A 24,989-nucleotide genomic window follows, 5' to 3' on the forward strand; every position below is an offset into this window, starting at 1 on the left:
GTACAACTGAATGCACACCACCTGAATTTGGCATGACTGTAGGTGTCTCACCTGGGAGATCCTCACCTAACAGTGGAAAGACACAGGCTTCTCCAAAGAGTGATTCAAAACCTGATATTAAAAGCAAGTTCAGGTTTCTCCACTGATTAGATAGGAATCAAGGAGGAACTGGCCTTCTAACCTATCACCTACAGGCAATGTCAAGAGACTCAGTGTTTCACAGTTTTATAGTCGTGATCTGTACTTGTTTATAGAGTGATTCCCTGCACAGAAAATAAACAGGAAGGTGTAGAACTGTTTGCATAACATCAGTTCAGAGACTGCAATGGATTTTCATTGGTTACATGCACTCTCACAGTACTGTACAACAAAGTGAAGTCAAGAAAACAGGTTTTATCACCTTGTCAAAAGTTTGCAAGAAAATTCTCTGTGTCAGGGAAAAGCACACACTTACAACTTATGTTTTAGCAACACTGAAGTCTGGAGACATGAAAGAAATAAAAAGAAAACAAGTCCAAGGATGGCTAGATGGCTTCTTTTATGTCATCTGTCTAGGTTGTCAAGGTTCTACAAAATCCCCATAGGAAAACTCCAGAAGAAAGAAAAGGCACAGCTATACAATCCTCATGCAGATGATGGAGTAGTTCAGTACTTCTGAAAAGAAAATTATCCATCACCTCCAGTTCCATACACCAAAAGCCACAGACCCATAAATCTGTCTCTAGAATTATAATCTTGTGTATTTGAAACACTGTAAAACATATCTTGAACTTCAACAAAGGCTCTAGATAATAAAATACTAGAGAACTATTTGTGATGATTAGCCACAGTCCCTGCAGCACCTCTCTCTTCATCTCTGCTTGGCTTATGATCACCTAAACAATGGCATGACCAAAACCTGCCAGAGTCACAACACCAGGCAGATATTTCCATAAATACCTCAGCACACCAGTGCTATTTTCATGGTTTAAGGGAACTTTGGAAGACCAAGGATTTGGTCCTGGCTGGTCAAAGTATATTTTATTTACATTTAAATAGTAAAATTATTATTATTTTGCCATGTGCTTTGCATGTTTACAACTTCTGTTTTTTTACCTTGCAACATGAAAAGATAGCACATACTGAATTTATTTTAAATGGTTTCCTAGTCAACCTCCTGAACCCACACTATCCACTACCGAGGCTAAATTCTCCACTTCAGCACAGAGAAGCCTCAAAGTTCTCATTTCTCTCTGACTTATGTCTCATCTGTTTGAAAGACCTGCCCAGATCCTTCTTTTTGTCTCACAAAAATTCACACCAAGAGAAGTGACATCACCACAACCTGTCAACACTTAGAGGCTAAACAACGAAAGAAACAGATCAAGAAAACAGATATGGAAAGCTTTGGTGCCCCTCTTCCCAAATTAATATTCCCAAAACGTGTTTGGAGAGAGGGGGAAGGGCCCATTGTTTGAGCTACCACATCAGCCAATGTGATTATTTAAGTAACTATCTCCCTCCCCAGACATATCAAACGGAATGCAGTGCCAGCTGAAAGTATTATGTAGCCTTCAGTGATGTGAAACATCTAAGCTCCAAGGCACACAGCTTGGCTGGAGACTCCAGCTGGCACTGGTGGTTTTATTGTACTGTGAAAAACATTAAAGTCCTCAGATGCCCTGCTGATCTCAGGATCTGAGAAACTTTCCCTTCGCTGCCTGACATGTGCTCACACTGCAATTAGCACACTCCTCCCTCTCTTTTCCCTGGCTGCAGATGTGCACACACACACTTGTGCACACACATTCCCAATGTTATTTGTAGGGAATTACAACAGTTATTCTGTCCAGGAACACTTGTGTTCGGAGTCTCCGTTCTGTTGTGCTTGGGAGGGGGAGCCAGGCTTTTCTCCAAGTGCTAAAAAATCTGGTACCTCAACTTTCACTTGGAGGTGGCTGCAGCACATGTAGAGACCATTAAGGGCTGTGTTTTGCTTCCTAACTTTTCACACTTTTTCCTCCCTTTATGACATGTTTACTGGCCTTGGAGGGCGAGGAGGGATAACAGAGGAAACCAAAGTGCCCCGTTCAGCTCTGACTCAACTATTGTACACCTCGGCCTCATTTAAGGGCAGGTTGCACTCGGCATGGTGGCTTGGTGGTGTGAGCAACTGGAACCATTAATCCCTGCTCACATCTGATTTTCAGCAAAATCTAAGCCAGTGGGCCCAGGGTAGTTAAATGTGCAGCTTGGGCAATTAAAAAAAAAAAAAAAAAGGTTACAGATGAATATTACTTGGTCTAAAAACAAACCTGCAAGGGGTTTTGGAGACTAGTGCCTTGAGGATTAGAGCTTATTTGTGGAGCTTTAACAGGAAACTGCTAATTATCACACCTGCACAACTTTCCTTGAATTAGACCCTGGGGATGCACTGCCTTGCCTATAGATGTTAGCCAAAGCCTCAGGCTCTTAATCCACAGCCATCACCTAAAGTGAGAACAGAACAGCCAGCCACAGGGCATTTGCAATCTTAGTTAAGAAAGGCTATTGCACCATTTAAACTGGATTTTTCCTACCAAGACAAACTACTTGAATCCTGAACATTCTTCCAAGAAGTTTTACCCTTTAGGCCTTTGTGAAATCAGCAGGTCGATCCACTAAAATGGCTTCCACCCAGAGTGAATACATTATGCAGCACTCAAAATTGTTGGGAAAACAGGTTTGAACTCTAGGAGTCAAAGTAAATAGTATAATGGATATGACTGTAAAATAAGGGAATTTTATACTGACTCTTTATTTCTGTTTAAAATGGGCATGTGTTTGTCAAGCCTTGCCTTCGTCCTCTTGCTGAGATGAATACTAATTTCCAGACTTCAGCAAACACAGTTTTACAAGTATTTTCTAGAGCTACTCTGCTCACACAGTCCACAGTCTTCAGTGAACAAGGTTCACTTTGTAAACATAAAAGCCAGGATTTTGTTCAAGAAAGTTTCACTTGAGGGTTTAAGTCAGGCAGTGGTTTACCCAAGGTGGACTTGCAGAACCAGGTGAGCCTGCATGTCGTGCAAAAATTAAGGTTCTAAACTGGATGAGCAGCCACATTCTGGGTGACACTTTGGGAACAATCTGCCATTACAGGCTTCTCTACACAGCCCACTGGCTTTGTGGGAAGGAAGCCAGTGCCAAAGAGGCTGTTGTGTCTCCTCAGCATGATCAGCACCTTCTGAGCTAAGTTAATGCCTTAACCCTCCTCCTCCTCCTCAGCAATTCCCAGCCCTTTAGCCTGTGCATGGACCTGAGACACAGCAAGAGCCTGACACAGCTCGATGCTCCTGTTCCAGTGCTTCACTGGGTATGTCCAGAAGGAGCTTTGCACCCTGACAAGATACTGAAACACCAGCACAAAGCATGTGCAGGACATAGCTGCATTGGGAATCCACAGCATCCAGAAAGCCTCCTTCACTTTCTCCAGTGACTTTCCTCCCGAAGTGCAACACTCAGATAAAAGCTACAATGATAGCAAATAATAACAGGGACACTTTCTGGTTTAAAATCCTCCTGGTCAGTGGCAAAGACCACTGCCACTGCCCTCATCCTGGTAACTGTAGCAGCCACTCTTGAAGCCTCTCTCAAGGCAGGCTCTCATTTTATTGACAGAAAGATGCCCAGGGTAATAACTGATGCCTACATCTTACACAGCATTCCTGAGCTGCAGACTGTGAGGTTGTCTCCAAAAATAACCTGTCAGTGCCATGCTCAGACTGCAAAGTCCAAGCCAGAATCAAACCTCTCATCTCTCAAGGTCCTGACACTGGCATGTAAGATCACAGTGTGCCTCGCTCTCTGACTTGTGGACTTGCTGCAAGTGTGCTCTGACCTTACTGAAAGAGCAACGACAAAGCACCACAACATTTTTTCCTTCTTGGGGCAGCCACAGGGTTGACAACCAGGTGGCAGGGCAAGGTTAAGCAATGTGTTCACAGAAGAAAGCACTCATGGGCTTATTTCCTTCCCTCTACCAACGCTTTTCAAATGTCTCAGCTCCTTTTTGTCTCAAACTGCTTAAAACATGGGAGCATTCCAAGTAATAATAAACTCCTTGTCTTTAATTTGTAACTCCTAAAATTGACAGAAGCCCGAAACACTTTTCTAAGCCTGAAAAGGTGGCAGAGACACATATTGTCTTCTCAGCACAAGAACTTGTGTGGCTGCGAGGAGAGAGAGCTGCCAATGCGCTTGCAGAAATAGCAGCAGTATTTTATTTATCCCTGCAAAGCTTGGCCAGCCTATTTGCAAGAAGGAGCAGATTTACCAAGAGGGAGGGAAGTGCTGCCTCCATCCCTTCAAACATTGCTCAGTGTGGAACCCATCCCAGCCCTGGGCTGGGAGTCCTGCCCTGCCAGTGCCTGCCCAGCATCTCCTGCAGGAACCCTCCTGCTCGAGTGTACAGCCCAGAGCCCGTGTCTCCTTCCTCCTGAGCTTTCCTACTGCTGAACCTGGCAGCCAAACACCCGGCAATCCCTCTGCACCCTCTTGCTCCTCCAAAGTGTGCAGTCAAGGGGCTGCTGCACATCTGTGCTGTCACAGAGGCACGGGAAGCGAGGGGAAAAGCAGACACCAAATCCTCCATCTGCAGCCCGAAGTAACAATGGTGGAGGGCAGGAAAGGGAGAGGGAATGTGGTGCACACAGCAATACAAGAAGTAGGTTTTGTGCCAGGCTCATCAGTGTGGCAGGGTAATAAGGTCAATGTGAAAACAACTGGAAGGCACATTCCCCAGTAAACATGTGCTGAGTGAAAACGGCCCGACCTTATGTTGTAGAATCCAAACCCATTGAGTCAATTGCCAGAAAACATGACATGACCTTTCAGATTCAGTGAGCATCAGTTCCAAGAGCAGGCTGCCGTGCTCTTTTCCATTTCACTGCTGCCCCCGGAGGGCCTCAAGTCACCTGAAATAATAGCTTGGGCTCAAAATCTGCACTCCTTTAATGAAAAAAAAAAATACACATGGCATCAAGTCTGACCCTGGTGGCAGATTTTTTATATGCTTAGCTCAATTTCTTTAAACTAAACAATTGTGTTTTGTTTTGCTTACTTTTTTTTTTTTTAATCTTCCCAGAACTCAGGTTTTCCTACAGACAACCCATTTTTGGCAATGGAGTAACCTCTTGTTTTTGTGAATGAGGAAAATAATTAATAGCTAATGAGGTGCTCATTCCAACCCACAGCCTTCCCTGACCAAACAAGTAAAGAAAAAACTGTTTCAGTTGGAACATATTCTCTTCACTTTCTAGCCTGAGAAACACATAAAGATGTATTTTCGCCCACAAACCTTCAGATCTTATTTTAATCCTCGGAATTCAAGCTGCCCATGAGACAAGCAAAGCTGTACAATGTTCCAAGCACCAGCAAGATGAGAGCTTGTGATATTAAGTGCAATCCAAACTGTACTTTCCCTCCCACTGAATTATTTTCGCTGCTAAATCCTGATTAAAATTTTTCTCCCCTTTTACTGTCTCCCTGACAGACTGATGGAGCTGAGATCTAAAATAAATTCAGCTTTTAGGTGAAATATTTATTTTGGGGGACAAACAAGAAGGGCTTTTTTATACTATTCAGATTTTTCCTCTCCTCTGTCAAAAAAAAAAAAAAAAAGAAAAAAAGAAAAAAGAAAAAAAAATCAGAAAGGAAAGGCAGGGATCAGAACCGTCTGGAAATTGTATTTATTTTGCCTTGAGCTGTGCCAACCTGCAGTATACAAATACTCAGGCAAAACTGCCTCCCATCTGTGTTTATTGTGGGGGAATAGCAACATCCAATGGCCAGTTCAATGCAGGTTAATTGCACGCGTGTATTGAATTCCCTGGAGAGCCAAGTACACAGTTAGCTCCCCTGGTGTAATCTCTTTCTGTTCCATGAAGGAAATCAAAAAGAGAAAGAACAACAATGCCAACCCACAGAAGAGCTTGATGCCTCTCTGCACAGAGGGGGAGAATCTGCAGGGAACAATAAGAGTCTATTAAATTCTTCCACTGGCACTGGAAAAGTAAAATGAACATAAATTAATCAGCTACAAAAGATGGGACAAGTGTTGGTGCAACTCTATTGAAGCCGGTGGAGTTGTGGAAAGGATAAATTTAACTCAGGATCTTGCACTGTCTGCATGCTTGAAAGTGGCTTGCTGAAAAAAACTGGGCATTCTTAGAAAAGAAAAAAGGAGTGGGAGAAGCTCCCTGTGAAATGCCATCCTTCAGTATCCCTGAACACTCACATTTTCACCATAGACATATTGACATTTACCGTTTCATTTCCTTGCATTTATAAAGCCATTTAGCCAAGTTTTTCAAAGGCATTGACACATTGTGGGCCTCAAAGTTTTGAGCTTAAAAGACCCAGACTGACAACAGCTGCACTGAAAATTAGTGCCCTGCAGAGGTGCAGGTTGGGCAGGGCCAGGTGTGCATTGGAAGAGGGAGAGGGGCAGCCTCTGGTCTATGTGAACCAGAGAAAATACACCAGATGTGGAAAAAGAGCAGGGGAAAAGGATCTGCAGCTTTGTTACAGTCACAGCCTGGGAAATCCACAGCAAAAAGGCACAAAAATTTCAGGGTCCTAAGGTCAACCTTGGTCTCCTTCTCACAGCTGATGTTTTATTCTGTGCACTGCATGTGGCCTAAGAAAAGCCATATAATGCTTAACAAAACAGGAAAAAAAAAAAAAGAAGAAAAATTGTTTGTGATGTACCCCGAAGACAGAAGCTCTGGGTGGTGCCAGAAGAGGAGCACAGTCCCCAAGCCTGGCATTGAATGTCCTTCTACGTGCACACTCCCAGCACCCACAACACGATGGGGACGAGGATCTCCCTCAGAGTACCAGATCAGGTCTGGAGCTTTAAAACCAGGACCAGAAGTGCAGAGTGAAGAGCAAGGGAAGGAGGCACTCAAGGGACTGCAGTGTCACACAGGCTGGAGGAAAGGCAGAGCCTTGGCACCCCTTCCCCACAGGAGGTGCAGCCTGGAAGCAGCAGCCTGCTTCCACAGGAGCAGGGAGAGGAGCCAGGGCAGAGGAGATGAGGACAGTGCATGAGAACAGAACTCCAGGTGCAGAGTAAGCTGCTGTCACAGGGAGCCACGTTATTTCGCTGACATCCCTTTTGCTCTGGGAGTGGGAATCCACTTTAGCCTTTAAATACCTCCTTCCCACCTCCCTGTGAGCTCTGTGGCTGGCACAGTGACCTGACACCAGTGTGACCCTCCTGTCCCAATGAAGGAAAAGCTGCTCACCACCCACGCACTGCACCAGCTCCAGAGGGGCTTCATGGGGCAGTCAGTGCCTGCTGCCCCCAAACTCCTCGTGTGTGCTCAGAATTTCAGCCTCTGAAGTGTCAGCCTTGGGGGCTTAATGCATTTTCTCCTTCCTCCCCACATTGCCAGTGGCGATGTCCTTCTCACAGATCTGAATTCTTGGGGGCATTTTCAGCTCTTCCTCCCTCTTCTCCCAGATGTCAAAGCTGCCATTAAATCCTCCTGCCCAATTTACAATGCTGAAGCCTTTCAGCCAAGGCTCAGTCATCTCACGCCTGTCTCACTGAAGCTTTCTCCCCTCCAGGCTTCTGCCCTCATCCCCTCCAGTCCATTTATCCAGAGTCACCTACCTTCTCTGCCATCCTCAGATCCTTCTGCTTCCCAGCCAATGTTCATCACATCAAAGCTTATTGTTTTCACATTCAGCACCTTGCACAACTTTTCTCTTGACTCTTTCCACTTCCCCCTCTTTTCCCTTTCATCCTGACCCTCCTCAGCTCTCCCAGGAGACAATTTGTTCATCACTTTCTTCCAATCTCATACCAGAGTTTCTTGTATATGCCAGAAACCTGATCAGTCTACAGTTCTCTACCAGGTCAGATCCTTATATTTTATGTCTTTGAGTAAGTTTAGTTCTTTCTCACTTTGCAACATCAAAATAACCACTACCACCATGAAAAATAAAATTAATGGTACACTTTTCTGTTTACTTCAGTTATATCCCAGCCTCATGCTCCCACTGGCTTCAGGTGACAAGCTGTTATTCTCAGGTTTCACACCTTTTGGGCCTAACAGAGTTATACAAGCATTAACAACTCCCTAAAATCTATTTCTTCTATTTCATCTAAAACTATTTGAGCTCTCTGTTTCAAAGCAAAACCTTAAATCATTTTCCCATATTACAGTGCTTAAAACGAAATATCTGTAAACACTGTGGGATTGGATTCTTAAAAAGCAAAATCTGATAAGACTTTGTTGAAAACCATGAAGGATAACTGGCTTTATTAAAGTGTGTTGAACAACATCAGCTGGAAAGTTGACCCCACAACCAAACAGTTGAATAGATTTAAGTCACTAATTCTGAGTTCAATTACAAAGGCACCACTGCAGCCCTGGGATTTCACACTGCCAAACCACTTTCGGAAACTCAAGAGTAAGAACATGTTTCTCTTCACTCTGAATTCTCAGTTCAGAACAAGCTCTAGGCAGAGGCTCCACACAGGCTGCTGTTCAAACTGCTGAGCCAAGGAGCTCAGCTGAGCCTTTCAGCCTGGAGCTGGCACCTATGGCCATGACCCAGCTGCCCTCATTTACCTCCTGAATTTAAAAAGAGCATAGTGACACATTTCCTGTCTTACTCCTTGGGTAGTCTCTCACACAAGGCTTCAGACTGCAGAGTTCATCATTAAACGCAGATTTTTCACCCCCAGGAAGTTCAAGAGGCCCAGAGAAAGATGCTACAAGCTTGAGTTCCTACAGTGGATTCAATTACTGTATGCAAGGGACATTTAAACAAGCTTCCCTGGGATAAATGAGAGAAAAGAGCCAGCACACTCAGCATGAGGAAAATAAAAAGCAATCTTCAGCTGGTGCCAGCCATGCATATTTTGAAAACCATCGCCTTCAGCCATTACCAACAAAAAGTCAGCAAAAACTTATTTTAGAATCTGAAAAGACAGAAATTTAAAGCATTTGGCGGCACAATCTGTTACTTAGGGACAAGCTCATTAAAAATGCAGCACTATTTACAGAAGGCAAAATGCAGACATGCACTTTTGCATGTAAAGCAAGCACTTATGGAGTGATAGGAACACCTTTCCTCCTGATTGCAATGGGAAGGAGAGCTGGTTAATTGTTCTGATGGATGGCCCTCTGAAAGAAGGTAATAATTGGAGAAGCCAGCCCCAAACCTCACACAAACCCACAAGGCCAATGAGCAAGGGATCAGATTCAACAAGCAAAGAGCTACAGGGAGTTGAGAGAAGCTTAGGAGGAGCTATGGAATGAGCCCTGTGGAATGAGCACTTGGAGGAAGAACAAGGGTGAGCTCAGCCATCACACCTGAGCAGCACAACTCCATGGCTTTGGGAAGAGATAGATTTGAGAAAGGAGGAGAGGAACCAGGAAACTGTGCTCCACTGAGATTCTCCTTTTCCCTGGCCGGCAGACTGAAGCTAAAGCTTCTTGGAAAACCTCACCTGCTTGAGCCAGAGACTCACCATGGATTTAAAGTGCCATGAATCTCTGGCTTAAATCAAGCAGTTACTCCTCATCCTGACTGATCAAGAGCAAGCCCTTGGGAGCAAAAGGTGCTATAAGATAACAAAGCATTTTCTTAAAACACAAAGACCTTGAGCATAAACAAACACTTCAAGCTCACAGCTACAACTCCCCTTGCTTTGTGAAGCCACCAGCGATTTCTATGATATATTCCTGATATATTCCTCAAAACAACATATTAGACATACTGTGTATGCTCTCCAAAACATCTGAAAGTAAACACAATAACCACTGACATCATCATTACCAGGCTGATTAACCTTTCTAGAAAGGCTCTGGACCTTTCTAGATCTTTTATCTGGTGATTTTAATCTCTGGTCTTCAGAGCCCGTGGTATTCATGGTTCCCTTGGAAATACATCTATGTAATTTAATTAAAAAAAAAAAAAAAAAAAAAAAAACAACAAAGTAAGAGAGCTGTCAAAAGGCTTAAACCCAAGAATTTCTGTCCAAGAAGAAAAAAGGGGCAGATTGGCAAGTTGAAAAGGGTTAAAACTTTGAGACACTTGCAAAATGAGTAGACCAGTCTGCTACAACTCCATGGCAACCGTGTATTTCCACATATGGAAAAGAAGGAACGGTGGAAGACAGCTTCCCAGTCAAAGAATATCTTTTCCTGGTCAAAGATTTTATTGTGGCATAGCTCCACAACCCCACATGACTCAAAAGACTGAACATCCTTCCAAACTATCCTTGCTTCACCAAAAAATCTCCAGAAAAAAGAGATTTTCAACCCCAGGACCTAACTCGCTGCTTAACACTGCTCCAAGCTTCCAGTCTGGCAGATTCTCTATTGGATAGCTGGAGACACATGCTAACATCAATTCATTCAAAACAGCCTGATAACAAAGCAGAGGTTTATAAAGAAGCCAGTCCCTTCCAGATTGTTTTGCTACTGAAAAATTTCCCAGTCTGGGAAATATGAGGGAACATTAGAAGAAAATTTATAGAGGGAGTAGAAAAATGTTCCCTCTATACCAACATTTGATGCAATAAATAATTAGAACAAATATGTTAAAAGACAATAGAAAAAGCACTTATTTCTGTGGTTTTGGTTTGTGTCTTACCTTCCACTCCCTATTCTGCACCCCTTATATAAAAAAATAAAAAGAAAATAAAGAAAATTGATTTTTTTTTTTTTAACACGGACTGCATGGAAAATGAATGAAAAGGAAATAAAAGAATCAGTATTCCTGGTGAGTAATTTGGCTAGAGGAAAAAGACAGATACAGATCAGATTCTTTTGATATGTTAAAAGCATCCCAAAATGCCTACGCTTTGGATGCTTTTACACAAATTATCTTTCATCATAAAAGTACAAAATACATATAATGGACAGCTCATCTCTCTCCAATGAATATGTAGCCACTAGCTGATAAGATAATAGACTAAACACTGACCTGTCACAGACTTGACGATCATAAAAGTAGAGTTTAAAAAGTTGGTTCTCACATCTCAGGCATTTAATGGGCAGGCACCAAGATCTGCTTCCAATCTTCAAACTCTTTTCATACTGTTCTGCCTTAATAAGCACAGGCATAGCCCTCAGACTGGTTTTATTTGAAAAAAGACACTGTTTGTACAAATAATTCTCCTACAACCTCAGTTTCCCAGAACTCCTTCCCAGTTAACCTTAGAATGACTTCAGTGTCACACAGTTGCTCTGAAACAGATTAAAAAATCTCTTTATTGAGAGCAGCAGCTCAATTTGGTTTATATTCTGATCTCAAGAGGCTGCTGAGGCATCAGCTGATGGATAGGCTCCTAATAAACAATAATTATTATTTTTGCAATGTGCAAAGCAGCTGAACAGTTGAGAACAGAGCCTCAGAGCTGGAAGCTCTTTACTGGTGTCCTTCTCCATCTTCCCCTGGCACCCAGGCCTCCTCTCCACTGTGCCACAGTGCCCATGAGTGCCAAGCTGTATTTTCCTACATCTCCTTCCGCTGCCACTTTTTCCAAGGCAGCACAGAAAATATATTTTCGACCCAAATAATTAACCTAACACACACCTTTGTTCCTTTACATGCACTGCATGTATCTGATCCTTTTCCCTCCTACCCTGCAGAAGAGCCTGTATCTGACAGCCTTCCTTCCCTTTTCTCAGGATCTCCCTTTGGAATCTCACAGGGTTCACATGTGGATAGAAAATCCTCCACAATACAGCAGTTGAATTCATTTCAACTGGGCGGGACACAATACAGAATATTTTTATGTGCCCTACAAGATGTCCCATTGATATTTCCTAGTTATTGGTAAATACTGCATTTCAAATGAGCAGCCTTAAAACAAATAGCCCATGGTGCTCAGACCTCAGAACTGATGGGTCTGGGTTCTTACAACAGTCCTACAACAATTCCACTATGAGATCTCTGGAAAGTCACTGACCCTCTCTACCTTTGTCTTAAACCTGACGAGCAGGAAGATTAGCTGAAAAAAATAACTTATTAAGGCAGTTCTAGCAGCAGCTTCATGCAGGTACTAGCATCTCTTCCAATTCAATTAACATAAGTTCAGCTGTTCAAAGGAATTTAGGTACTTATTTTCACTATAGAAGCTGAAAGTACAGGAAAATAAGTACACTTGGACACATCCTAGGGGAACAGACCTGCATCTCTCAAGGCTTCTCTTTTCCTCCCCAGTTCACATCAATACTGCTTGTGTAGCACCTAACACTCATTTAAACCAATATTTATTGATTGATTTAGGCACTTTTACAGTCACAGAAGAGCTTTTCATTCTCCTTTAGTGCTATGTAGATATAGTCACAGAACTCAAAGCAACAGCTTTAGATGACAAAAATGCAAATGCTGAAAGCATTTCAGGGCAAAGGCACAGAGGCATTACAGGTGTAAAGTGGTGAGTTCCTCCCCGAGGAACAGGTTCATCTATATGGCAAGTAGCTCACTTTTGTTTATCTTGAATGTAGATTTTCTTATTCTCCCTCACTTACAGCAAGCCCTGGGCATCAACTGTTTTCATTCTGCAAAGACACTGTAGCACTTGTGCTTTTTCCCTTTAGGAGGTTGTGATGAGAAAAGGGGTTGCCTTTATATTTTTCTATTTATTATACTCAGGAGTTATCACAGTATAACTCCAAATCTAACCCATTTGGGTTAAGAAAAACAGCACATGATTAATTTAGACAGTTTTTCACTCTAGGAGTGCAAAACCAATGCTTTAATTATTTTGTGGCAAGTAATCAGAAAGCCCAATATGCCTGAAATCTCCTTTTAGCAGTCTTAAGAACCTGGTCAAGCTCAGGCTGACTGGGAGCCAGGTGAGAGCTTAGACCATCACACCACTGGCTTGTTAAGACACTTTCACAAAGGCTTTTTGATTTCACTTGCACCAGCAGCCTCACGCTGAAAGGTTGCACTCACAATCAAAGAGAATCTATGAGCTCAATGCACCATGAGCCATTTCTTAGTCACAGAAGGAAAAAGACAAAGATTTTCCCCCAGAAGCAGTGGGGTATCATTCAGCATAGAATTGGAACCTGAATACAGCATTAATAAGAGTATCAGATACATTGATCTATAGTTGGGGGGTTTGTGGAGCTCTGTGAAGCCCAAACCCAAGAGGAATGAAAAGGCAGACAAAGGGAAGAAGCCGTGGTCTTTCTGCAGCTGAATATACAGAGGTATATTCACCCTTGGGAACCAGTTTTTTTGAAGAACAAAGGATTTGCTCAATGTTGTGCCAGAAATTAGTGCTGAGGCAGGAGCTGGCTCTGTATTTCCAGGACTGTACCTGCTATTTCTTGCTCCTATCACACTGCTCTGGCAGGGGCCACTTCCCTGCTGTTCCCCATTTCAGGGGCATGATTCCAGCAAACCAATCTCTCTCCTTTAACTCAGCCTCTACAGATGAATTAATGCAACCCACAGATTTCTACAACTGAAAATTACAAGAGAAAAGTCCAGCCTAGAAATGTAACACCTTTCTTTATAATGGTGCTAGGCAGCCTGGACAGCCCCACCAGTGACTGTTAATCTTAAAGTGGCTTAAAAGGATGGAGGTAGGCACTCTGGAATTCACTCCCTCCTTTTTTCTGCCAGACCATCAATTGCTTCCTGTAAGCACTGAACTGCTAATCATTCCCATTCACCCATGTGGGTAGGGATGGGGATGTGGAACCTGTGTTTTGTCACAGGGTTAATTATGGTGGCTTATGCATTACTGTACTGTCACAACAGCAGGCTGACACTTTATGCTTCAGACAGCACAACTCAACTATTGCCAAAAATCAAACATCCAAATTATAACACTGCCCTGGTAAAGAAAGGGAAGTAAACAATAGGATACATGGAATACCAGCAATGCCCAAGAAGGGATAAATAAAAGCCTAAGAAGGCACAACCTTCCATAGAGGTTTGAAACTCGCAGTAAACAGCAACCCACTGCTGGTTACTTAGAGAAAGACCAGAGAAACACATCAGGCCTAGAGTGATGCTTCTTCCACCTTCCAGCTTCTGGCAATCTGCCAGATGGGGATTTCCTGAGCCAGAGGTTGCATCTGCATCAGCGTTTTTAATAGCCCCTGATGGACCTATTTTCCATGACTTTGTCTAATTGCTTCTTGAATCTATATCTGTCAGCAATAAGTTCCACAACTGAATTATGCACTGTGTGAAAAAGCAGTTCTGTTTGTTCTGGTCTAAAGTAGCTACCTTAAAATTTCCTTCATTGCCCCTTTAGTCTTACATTATAACAGGGGATAGTAATTTCCAGTTCATTTTTGCCATGCCATTTATGACTTCACACACACCTGTATTACCTGTCTCTCTTCCAAACCTAACTGCCCTATTCTATTTCATCTCTTCCAGGAAATCCATTTAAAAACTTTACACATCCTTGTTGCCCCGCTCTGTATCTTCTCCTTTTCTATCACATCCTTTTTGAGAGAGGATGATCAGGACTGTGTGCTTGTTCAGGACATGGTGGATAATAACTTTGCAAGCTTCATAAGGCCATTCTTTATTTTGTTGGCCATGTACCTGCAGGATTAATCCCAGAACTGCATTCTACAAATGATGGGTAGGTAATACAAATGACAGAGACCATGCAGGCAATAGTAAACATTTCTGTTTTAGTAAAGTGCTAAAGTGCTCAGCAAGTCATGGGAAAAATCCATTATGAGCAATTAATAATTGCTCTAAAACTCCATTTCTGACTCAGGAAATCCTGAACCCCTGCTAACTTCTGCTGGGGGAAGGCACCAGGGATTAGTGCAGAGTTTTATCCTCCTCAGAAGCTCTGCAGTTGGCCACAGTTGCCAACACATACATTTTTTTGTTCCATTTACCATGACATCTGTCTATATATTACAATTTCAACCACCTTGATTGCAGTTGCATTCCAAAGAGCAAACCCAGGCATGGGGGCGCCTGCTCTCCAAGCACATTTCATTCTAACCAGGCACAAAAAGATCTAAGATTTATAGTACAGGGGCTAAATACATTTCTTGTTTGCTATGGAATTGCACTTATTGCACCCAAATGTCCCCAGCCATGCCTTTCATACCCAGCATTGTCTGTCCCTCCCTACTCCTTATCTCCAGCACCCACAGGCTCTGTGTCTGTACTTTGGAGAGTGCTTGCAAACAGAACCTGAATTAATTTTTAGAACAAATTAGCTGAAATGCATTGAATATCTGTGTGGACATATTCAGAATTAAAGTAGGTCTAATTCAATTTAACTTACTCCACTTCCAAAGTGAATTAAGTAAATGTAATTGAAGCTACTTAAATTCTGATTAAGAGTCTTGACATCTGCTGCAAGTGAAGCTATGTTATCCACAGGGAGTTAATTCACCACCAGAAGTGTGGAAACACAACCAACTGCATAGCAGGAAAGCTTGAGAGAAAGGAAATCGTTAGTCCCTGAATTGCAATAATCACCACAGTGTACTTTTGCTAAATGCATATTTAATTTGGGAGGCAACATTCCTGCACGACAAAAGAGGAAAATAGACTTACCTGCTTAGAAGAACAATACTATAGATTTTTTTTTTAATTTTTGTAACAGAATTGTAATTGTGTCAGAATCCCAGAGAAGTTGGTTAAGGAAAAAAAAGACATGAAGTTGTATCACAAGAAGTGCTACTGCAATCAAATCTGCTTTGCTAACTCACTAGTATCCATCTTCATGTGGGGCAGTAGAAAATGGCTTAGAAAATGACCTCAGTTTGTAGGATATATCACAGAAAACCCCTGTGTGCCCTGCTGGGCTTGGCTTCTCCCTGTCAATTTGCTGCTTTATGTGCTTGTTTTCACCTGATGACAGAATCACAGAACCTCAGCTGCCTTGATGCTGTACCTGTTTTAGGCCACATCTGAATTACTCTGCTGCTATTGAAAGTGAGAGAGGCCTGTGGGTGTCCTGTCTCTTCTAATCTGCTTTGTCCATAAATCAGGAGTTCTGTTATTTGGGGAAAAAAACCTTATTACACTTTCTGCAAAATTCAGTTCATCCCATGCCATTATTATTCAACTTTTTGTGTGCAGCAGCAGTTATTTACAACTGAACTTGAATCTAAAAAGCAGTTTTCCAGATTATTCTTCACTTCCCAGCTGACAAGCATAGCAAAAATAGAGTTGCTGGGGTTATTGGCCCAACTTGGGCTTAGGAAGATAAGAAGTGACTGAATAAAGAGTGCAGCTCCAGAGCAGCAAAACATTGCTTGAGACCAAAGCAAGGCAGTAGTGACCAAGTGAATAGGTACCTTCTAGACTTACACAGCCTAGCAGCTGTCCCCACACTCTCTCCGTGTTTTTCCAGATATCTGAAGTCCTTGTGGTCCAAGGCTTTTGTTCTCCAAGCCACAAGTCATGCTGGTCTATATTCAGACTGGAGGGGCACACATGATTTTAGTGAGAAATAAGAAATAAAGGTGTGACCCTTCCCATGAGAAAAGTCTAAACACCTTTTCTGGTCCAGCTTCAAACCTAATAATGAAGAACTAAAGTTCCCTTTCTGCTACAAATATATATGTATTTTTCCTAACTTTCTAAGTTCCTTCTAAAACTTTACAAGGTTTTACACTTGTTCCTTCCTGGACACTTCATCCCAACAGCTACATTGCCAGTGGAAATTTCTCCAGAATCTCTAATAGTAACACTGTACATTCTGAGAATGTGGGTTTTGACCAAGAAATTTGCCTCCTTCCCTATCATTCTGTTGGATTTCAGTCAGACAGAATTTTACTGTAGAATCAAGGTTATTTCATGGATTTTTGAAGAAATATCCAGTAGAAATCTGAAGCCTCCTGGTCTTTACACCAGCTCTCCTTGTCTACCCCACAGAAGGAGTGCCAAGAATATGCCTCTGCCTGGACACTGCTCTCCTCCACAAATCTCCCACACAGTTCCGATAATTTCCAGACTGTACTGGAACCTCCAAACATGCTAACTTGTTTTAACTACCTTTCACTTACAATTGGAATAGTTTTTGTATTTTAAAAAATACTGCTTGAAATAGAAACACAAAAAGATTTTCCTACAATGGTGGGGGGAAAAAATTAATGCACAAAACCAAAATGTTTTGTTCTGAAAATTCTCTTAACAAAGTCCATATTAACACCAAGTGAAAAGAGGGAAAAGGTGCTATAAAATATTTCTGAGAGATTTATTCCTCTAAGAAAATGTTTATTGACAAAGAAAGGGGAGAAGAAAAACCAAGCAGAAAAAAAAAACCACACAAAGAAACCCCAAAGCCCAGAAAGAAGTGGGGGAGAGTATTTGAAGGCCGTAAGTGATACAAGACCTTCCTACCTCATCTCCAGATCATTTCAGAGCAATGCTAATAATACAATTTTAATGACACCCATGTAGGAATCAGTTTTTCTACCTGGAATTTCTTGCCTGACAAAATGATCAAGGCCTCGGCCTCAGGTAATTCATAGAGGAATAATATGTGAGAAAAATATAATTTTAATGTCTTCTACCAAAAACGATGACCAGCTCTGCCCTCTATACTGGCGTTATTAGTTCACTGCTTTCAGATAATGGGGAAGTAGCTTTGCTGTGTGGTCGTAAATGAAGTAGAGTGGAGGAGTTTAGTTCAAAAGTGACAGAAAAAAGAATTCCAAGAACTCTACTGAGAAGCTTACTGGAAAAGTGGGGCTGAAGATCTAAATGCAGGAGGTGGATGATTCAGTAATGAATGGAAGGCTCATTTTGACAGCTTGGGCTGCCATCCAAGCTAATTTGTTTCCAAGCCTTCAGTTTGCCAACTGAAGTGGCTGAGGTATAATAGGCCCCCAAAAATATTTCTAAGGAAACACAATGCCCATTATCACTGAAGGAGAAAGAAACTGCACATTTCAAAGAGCAAAAAGAAATTTGAGATCTGCCAACTTTGGCCAGTTCCAAATGACACAGGAAGGAGTAGTTATAATGTACTGAAAGGAAAGAAGTAGAGTATTGTTAAATAAAATAAATTCAAAGTAGAAGTTGTCATAAAAAATAGACACAATAAATAGAAGGATGTTTCTTTCATGGATAGATGATTTTATGGCTGAGCCCATACAAGCAGCCTATGATAAAGAAAGAGGCATAGGAAAAAATAAAAAAGAAATTGGTAAAATGAAGGAATATATAATAACATGAAAAATAATGAACCAGTATCCTTATGTTTGACCCAACTGACCAGTAAGGCTACATGCCACAGCTCAGGGTGTGCTGGTTTGACTCCGCCAGCCAGGAAATGGAAAAAGCCATGTTCTGCCCATGGATCAGGCAGATGCAGAGACCAGACCTGCTGAACAGGAGCTGCTGTCCCTGCACCACAGGTCAGCCACAGCCACTCTCTGCATTCATATCCTGTTTCTTCATGTTTACCATGATGACAGCTCTCGTAGAAAACAGAAGAGAGAGATTTTGTAAATATCATCCAAAAATTGAAAGAGTTTTATAGATTAGAAGAACTAAATGATCCCCATTAGAAAAAGGAGTTAGGTTAATGTGCAGGTAAGCAGAATGTGAGATTTTCAAGTGTTGAGAAACTACTGTATGGCTACAAGAAATACCTGTATAGGTTGCATACTCTTTTTCAACACAGACTTTTATGAAGAGGCTAGATGTGGCTGGGTGTATATAAAAGATGGGGGACTTGTTTTGCTTTATGCAAACACATTTAAAATAATTCTACAAATAATAACATTTAAAATGTAGAATTGTAGAATTATTTCCTTATCTTTTTTTCTACCTAAGGGAAAAAAAAAATCCAGTTCTCTGTTCAAAACTCTGTTCACCAAAATACTGAAATTATCTGTTAGCCTTCAGCTCAGATTTTCCTACCATTCAGATGCCAAACTCACCTTTCTCACATGCTACCCACTTGATGCTACAAACAGCCTCTCTTATTGCCAGCACTGTGCACTAAAGCAAAGCAACATTTCACTGAGACACTTGCCAGCCTTTTGAACTACAGCACCTCTGTGCTGCCCCAGCAGCACATACCTACAGACAGCCTCCTCAGCCTCCCAAACACCTTCCTGATTTGAAACCTTTTCTTTTTCACCTGCATTTTAAAAGAATGAAGAAAGAATGAAACTACTTTCATTTTCTTGCAGTAAGATTTCTAACTCTCAAGTGGTTTTGGATGGACATTTCATGGTTGATGGTATTGAGGACCCTTCCTAATAGATTTATACAAGTGTTCACTACCTGCATTCCCTCTGAGAAGGGAATCAAGCACTGAAGGTTATTCTTTTCTATTTCTACTACAATTGTTCTACAAAGCTATTTAATTAAATGGGCGCTCAAAGCTCATGTGCTCCCTCAGGGTAGATCTAAATAGCAATGGGAAGGTGTGACTACAGCTTCAGTGGGTGCATCAGGCCCAGCTTCCACCCCAGGAGTATCAGTAGACACAAAGCTACACCTGAGCAGGTTCCTCTGCAGACTGAATCACTGCACACATTGACACAGCTCTGTCACCTCTGTGGTTTTACAGAAGCTCTCTAAAAATAGCTATGGCATCATCAGGGCCAGCACTGGACTCATTAAATATTTGAAAATATAAGACATGCAGTCCCTTCTCCTTCCAACCACACAGTGAATTTCTACCTAAATTAATTCCAGAGCCTTTGTAATTGCACCTATTTCTTATCCCTAAAGCCAACGGTGTTTCCATGTGCTCATTTCCAGCAAATATACACTTTTAATAAGTATGCACTGCCATACCTTGCATTCTTTTCATGTCAGTTGTTTTCATGGGTGGTCACCTTTCCTCAGCAGAACCCAAGGAGTTAATACTTTGCAAATTGATTCTTCCTCATGAGAGGGCACTGGCTGGATGCCACTGAAACAGAAATAACCACGATTCCAGAGGTAAGATTGTTTGTGTTTATTCAACAAGCTGTATCTCCACAATATTCTAATGCTGGAAATGCAAGTATTTTAAGAAATTAACCTTTCAAAAGAATTCTGACAAAGGAGGATGTTTTGCTGATAGATGAACAGTATCTTGCCACACTTAAAAAGATTAGTATTTGTGAATTTTGACATAATTACTGATTTCCTCAACAGATTTAAAGTCTAAGTTTATCTTCATGTTAATCCAATTTCATGCCTAGAACAGAGCAAGCACAACAGAATGTCTTTCGTAACCTTCTGATATCATTAATTATTGCTACATTGGGAGTTACAGCATGGAACAAACAGGTTTTTAAATGGAAATCATTTGTCTCTCAGCAGGGAGACTCAACAGTTTTATTTCCTTCAACACCAAGCTGCATTCAAGTAATCTTGTTTCATGGTGATCCTCCCTTGACAACCTGCAAGTCAATGGTGAAATCCCATCTATTTTGTTCCTGGATTGGTCAGATATGCTGCCCATAAGGGGAGGTGTCTATTTCCTCTCTTAATTGTGGAGGAAGGGCTTTCTATATGTTAAGGCCACACTTTCCCAAAGCTGTGGGCATTTGGTCAGGTTTCCTGGTGATTTTCCACAAAAGGAAATCCCCTAACTCATTAAAAAAAAAAAATAGATTAATTGACCGGTTCAGTAACAAGCTGCCCCAGGACCCAATAAACTTTACAAAGGGTACATTCCAATTATGACTGGGCTCAGCATGAACCTGATAAGTAAGCCAGCAGAACCATTCTCCAGCATTAAGAATTTTTTTTCCTTTTCCTCCATTAATTTAACTCTTCATTGGCACTTGTGGATTGACTAACTTCTTATTTTCCCTTTCCCTGTGAATGTTAACCCTGCTGATGAACTCCCAGAAATGTGATGTACGAGGGTCAATGAACAAACCCCTGGTCTCCAGTCACTTTCCTGGCACTGTTGTGGCCTTGTAAGAAGGGTCAGCTACAGCACTGCCTTCTCCCACACTATGCCTGGTGTTATAAAACGAATCCAGCTCCCTGACCAGGACAGGGGAGAGGGAAAGTCATTTTCTCACAGCAGAAACATCTACTGCAGAAATTGGAAGCACCTGCTAGCAGAGCACAGCTACAAGCCTGGCTTCACTGTGTGAGAGAGGTGGGAGGGTACAGGGTCTTCAATCATAACTGCAGCAGCAGGAGGAGGAGATGCAAGGCAAATATCAAATTAGGAAGATGAAAAAAGAAATGGTTACTAGCTACAAAAAAATGGTTATTTTATATTGTCACGTGTTAGCCCATCATGGCATTAGACAGCACAGACACACAAGAAAGGGCACCTAAAACTTGAGTACTCCCAACCCTTTAGTGCCCAGCCCTGTCCTAAGGCATTGTCTAGAAAAGCCTGATGTTGGAAACACTCACCTGTCAGATGAGAGTAAGCCTGGTTAGCCAGAAGGAAGAGCTCCTAATTTTAGATTTTTTGGAGGGTTCCCCACCCAAGGCACCAAGCTGTTTGTGGATACAGAAGTCCACACACATCAGCTCCACCTCCTCTCTGCCTGTGAGGACCATTGTGGAGTCTCAGTCTTGGGTACCAAAGACATCATTTGATCACTCTGGCAGTATCTGGCTGTGATTCAAAGAATCATTAGGCACTCCTGCAGAGACAGCCTGCAAGGATCAGGTGAGAGTGCCCCATGAACTGCATTTTCTCTCCTGAGCCCTCAGGCTGCTTTGGGTGCAAGACAGCCTTTACTCACAGAGGCTTCTTTAGGAAACATTCAATGATTAGCTCACTACTCCTGTAAAGCAAACTTACACACCTGCCTGGTAACTACTGCTACTTTTAACACATAAAAATGTGCAGAAATTTGTACAGAAGACATTTAAACTGTTTGGGCCTGCATCTACTTCTGCTCAGATGTTGAATATCATTTTCATACATTTATTATGCCTAGCTTGCACTGTATTTCTTAGAAGAACACGAATAAGTGTAATTATTGTTGTCAATCAAAGTTGCTCTGAAGTCCTCAGCTTTTACTGTTTCAATAACTCATTTTAACTGGTGGCAAATGTCTCCAACAAGCACTAGAGCCTAATTTGCAGTCTGGTTCCCTTGTCATTTTCTGAGTCATCTTGGTGGAATGCCATGAGGCAAGAGATTAGTTTTAGGATTCTTTTCATCTTCTTTTTCCTTACATCTGAGGGCTGTTAAGAAGTTTGGTTTCAATAGCTCAGACATATCCAAGGCATACTACAGGTACCGAAGGTGCAATGAAATACAAAGTTTATTCTACCTCAGTTCAAAGAAAATACCTGATAAACTGTTCCAAAATCAGCCTTAGCACATGCAGGTGCGGATGTTATTGGTTTCACTGAAATTACAATGCTTACCACTGGTGCTGGATTTAACTCCTTACAAGAAAACTCCTCAGCATCACATAGAGATCAACTGTGATTGCACAGCCATTGGTGTAAATCTGGAGTAATTCTACCAATGATACACAAACCTCAAGGCAAACATCTTAGTAGCTAAGATGCCAAAAGTAAATGTGATACAATGCTGATGGAGTAATAGGTAACTGACAGTTTCCTCCTCAGATCCTTAATCAGGTGTCACTGAGAGATGCTAATATAATTAGGGATGAGATATGGATTAATAGGAAGAAAATATCATAACCTCCCTCTTACAATAAAATGGTTCATAGACTATACTTACCCACAAACTGCACCATTCTTCTGGTAGCATGACATTTGCTAAAGCAAAAGCCTGTTGATAATTCTCTGTAGTCCTATATAGCATTCAGCCATGGCTGCTCTTCAAAAGGCCATATTTATCCCCTGGGAAATATAGCTGTATTAATATGACATTTTGTCACAAATTAATCTTAAACAGGGGTAATATTTGTGACACTGAGTTGAAACTGGAACTAAAAGGCAGTTCAGGTGGTTAAAGCAGCAATATCCTGTCGCAGACTTATATTCCCTGAGACAATACTGTTATGGTGTAAGTACCAATGTACTGGGACGTACTAAGGGGGAGAAGTGTGCAAGTCTTTCTTCATTTTAACAACATACAGGATCATTGGCCTTCTACTCTTTATTACTGCTGGCAGTAATGCCACTAATCCCAAGACCCAGAGCCTGTGGTGCCAGGTGCAATACAGAATAACAAACCTTGTGCTCAGAAAAAGCCTCCAAGAGAGATAATTAGCACCTCATCTCCCATCAGGATGGGCTGCACTGTTAGAAGCAGACAGACAATTTTTAAAATATTATTAAAAAAAAAAAAAAAAAAAAAAAAAAAAAAAAACCTGATTTCTCATTAAAGCATAAGTCAAAGTGGCCTGGTCTGGTTTTTAATTGAAGTCCCATGGCACAAGTCAGTTGTGACGAAAGGGATTCTCTGTGATGTGCTCCCTTTCCTGCTGTGGAAGTTCCCAGGCTTTGTACAGTTCATCAATGCCAGGCTAATTAGCACAATGTAATCTTGCCACTTACACCCACTTCCCAACTCATTTGCACATAGCTCCCACTACTACAGAAATCAGGGTCAATTCATACTACAGATTTCCAGAGGAGATGACCCTATTATACAAAGGATGCTGGAAACTTCTTTTTATTCTGTTCCCCCAAACTCCATGGTCACTGAAGATGGTTAGTGATTTGGTGTACCCAAAACTACCTTATGGAGACTTCAGGGCACATCTCAGCTCTTCTTCAGCAATTGCATGTCATTTGCCTTTAATGGGATCATTTTTATTAAGACTAATGTCTCCTCCCTGGCTGTTTGACTTAATTCCCTCCTCAACCTGAAGACTGCAGCCACAGGCCATCCAGAAATATTTGTGTTACACAACAGACTGTAATACCCACATTTCTGATTGTTTAATATCAGTCTTGGAGAGGTGATGTGAAGCCTGCTGACCACTAACAGTCATTAAGGCTCCTATGACACTTTTTGCAAGAGCAGAGGGTATTATTAACTCCAGGATCCTGGCCGTGCTCCAGTTTGGATAATTACATTCTAGTACACTAAATTTCCCCCTGCAGTTTCAGATGGGGAACTTCTGTTCCTCACTTCCTCCTGTAACAACCAGAGCAAAGTGTCGCTGGCACTGAAATGCCAGCGTGTCCCAGGCAGGGAACAGGACTCAGTCCATGGGCTCACATTCTGCAAAATGCTCTGGGACTCGTTAGTAAGGAGGTGCACAATGACCTAGAAAACCATAAAACCACAGCTCTGACCTTGGTGGCTCCGCAGGTTGATCATGCTCTCACATTGCTGGATTTTATTTCTGGCAATCCACATGAAATTCTGTGTAATCCACATGAAAGGCCTGGGTATCTTCCAGAGCTGCACCCAAAGTCCTCAGGATGCACCAAGAGGTTTTGCTGCTGTGTGTTTTATCAACTGCTTGAGTAATTGTAATTAAGATCTAAAAATAAGGCATGTCTATACAGCATAAGAATCACTTCATTGTACTCAGTATCCAATAGTTTTTAGGTAACAATTGGATCTTCTGTAAAGCAGTAGTAAATACAAGCAGCAATAAGTTCTGCATTAGGGAAAACCAGAAAAGATTGAACTGAGGGCAACTTTCTTACTTGAACAGGAAATGATGTGTGTTTATCCAGCTGAGGTGCTTGTTCCTTCTAGGTACTATGAAACCACAAGGAAAATGCATCTGCAGTGAGGCACCGAGGGCCCATGGGGTACCATTGCCATGGCCTAGAGAGGGAGAACAGAGAGAGACACTTTGAGAAAGGGAAACATTCCCTGTAATTTTGTTGGGAGAGGCAGCTCACAACATATTTAGTTTTAAAACTTCGTTTGATTGATTTTCATATGAAAAACATTCCTGGGAAATCTAAGTCTGGGACTCAGAAATTATGATGGCTGAAGGGACCAAATCACTGAAATATTAAAGAAACCTTGAAAATACTATTTCTGTGTTCATCTGAGAGCAAACAGACAAAATTCTCTTCTCTGAATTTCTCCAGTTTAGCATAAGAAAGATGATATGCTGTAGATTCTGTTGCTTCAGGCAACTGATGAGGAACATCTTTGATGTACTTTG

At 41.8% G+C, this 24,989-nt stretch overlaps 1 protein-coding gene across 20 annotated transcripts in view; it reads right to left on the bottom strand.

Moving 5' to 3' along the window:
• FAM169B (Protein) overlaps positions 1 to 24,989 on the bottom strand; it is a 106,799-nt gene that overhangs the window by 17,472 nt on the left and 64,338 nt on the right. For 16 of the 20 annotated variants that reach the window (XR_014957701.1, XR_014957685.1, XR_014957687.1 and 13 more), the window contains 2 exons: positions 22,628 to 24,640; positions 19,759 to 19,876 (listed from right to left, as the gene is read on the bottom strand). The gene's annotated coding sequence lies outside the window, so the exon portion shown is untranslated. The remainder of the gene's footprint in view (positions 1 to 19,758; positions 19,877 to 22,627; positions 24,641 to 24,989) is intronic. The other 4 variants (XR_014957700.1, XR_014957698.1, XR_014957699.1 and 1 more) reach the window with 4 other exon arrangements.

Source organism: Lonchura striata, chromosome 10 (genome assembly GCF_050655825.1).
Source record: "Lonchura striata isolate lonStrDom1 chromosome 10, ASM5065582v1, whole genome shotgun sequence".
In the NCBI taxonomy this organism is placed as follows: domain Eukaryota; kingdom Metazoa; phylum Chordata; class Aves; order Passeriformes; family Estrildidae; genus Lonchura; species Lonchura striata.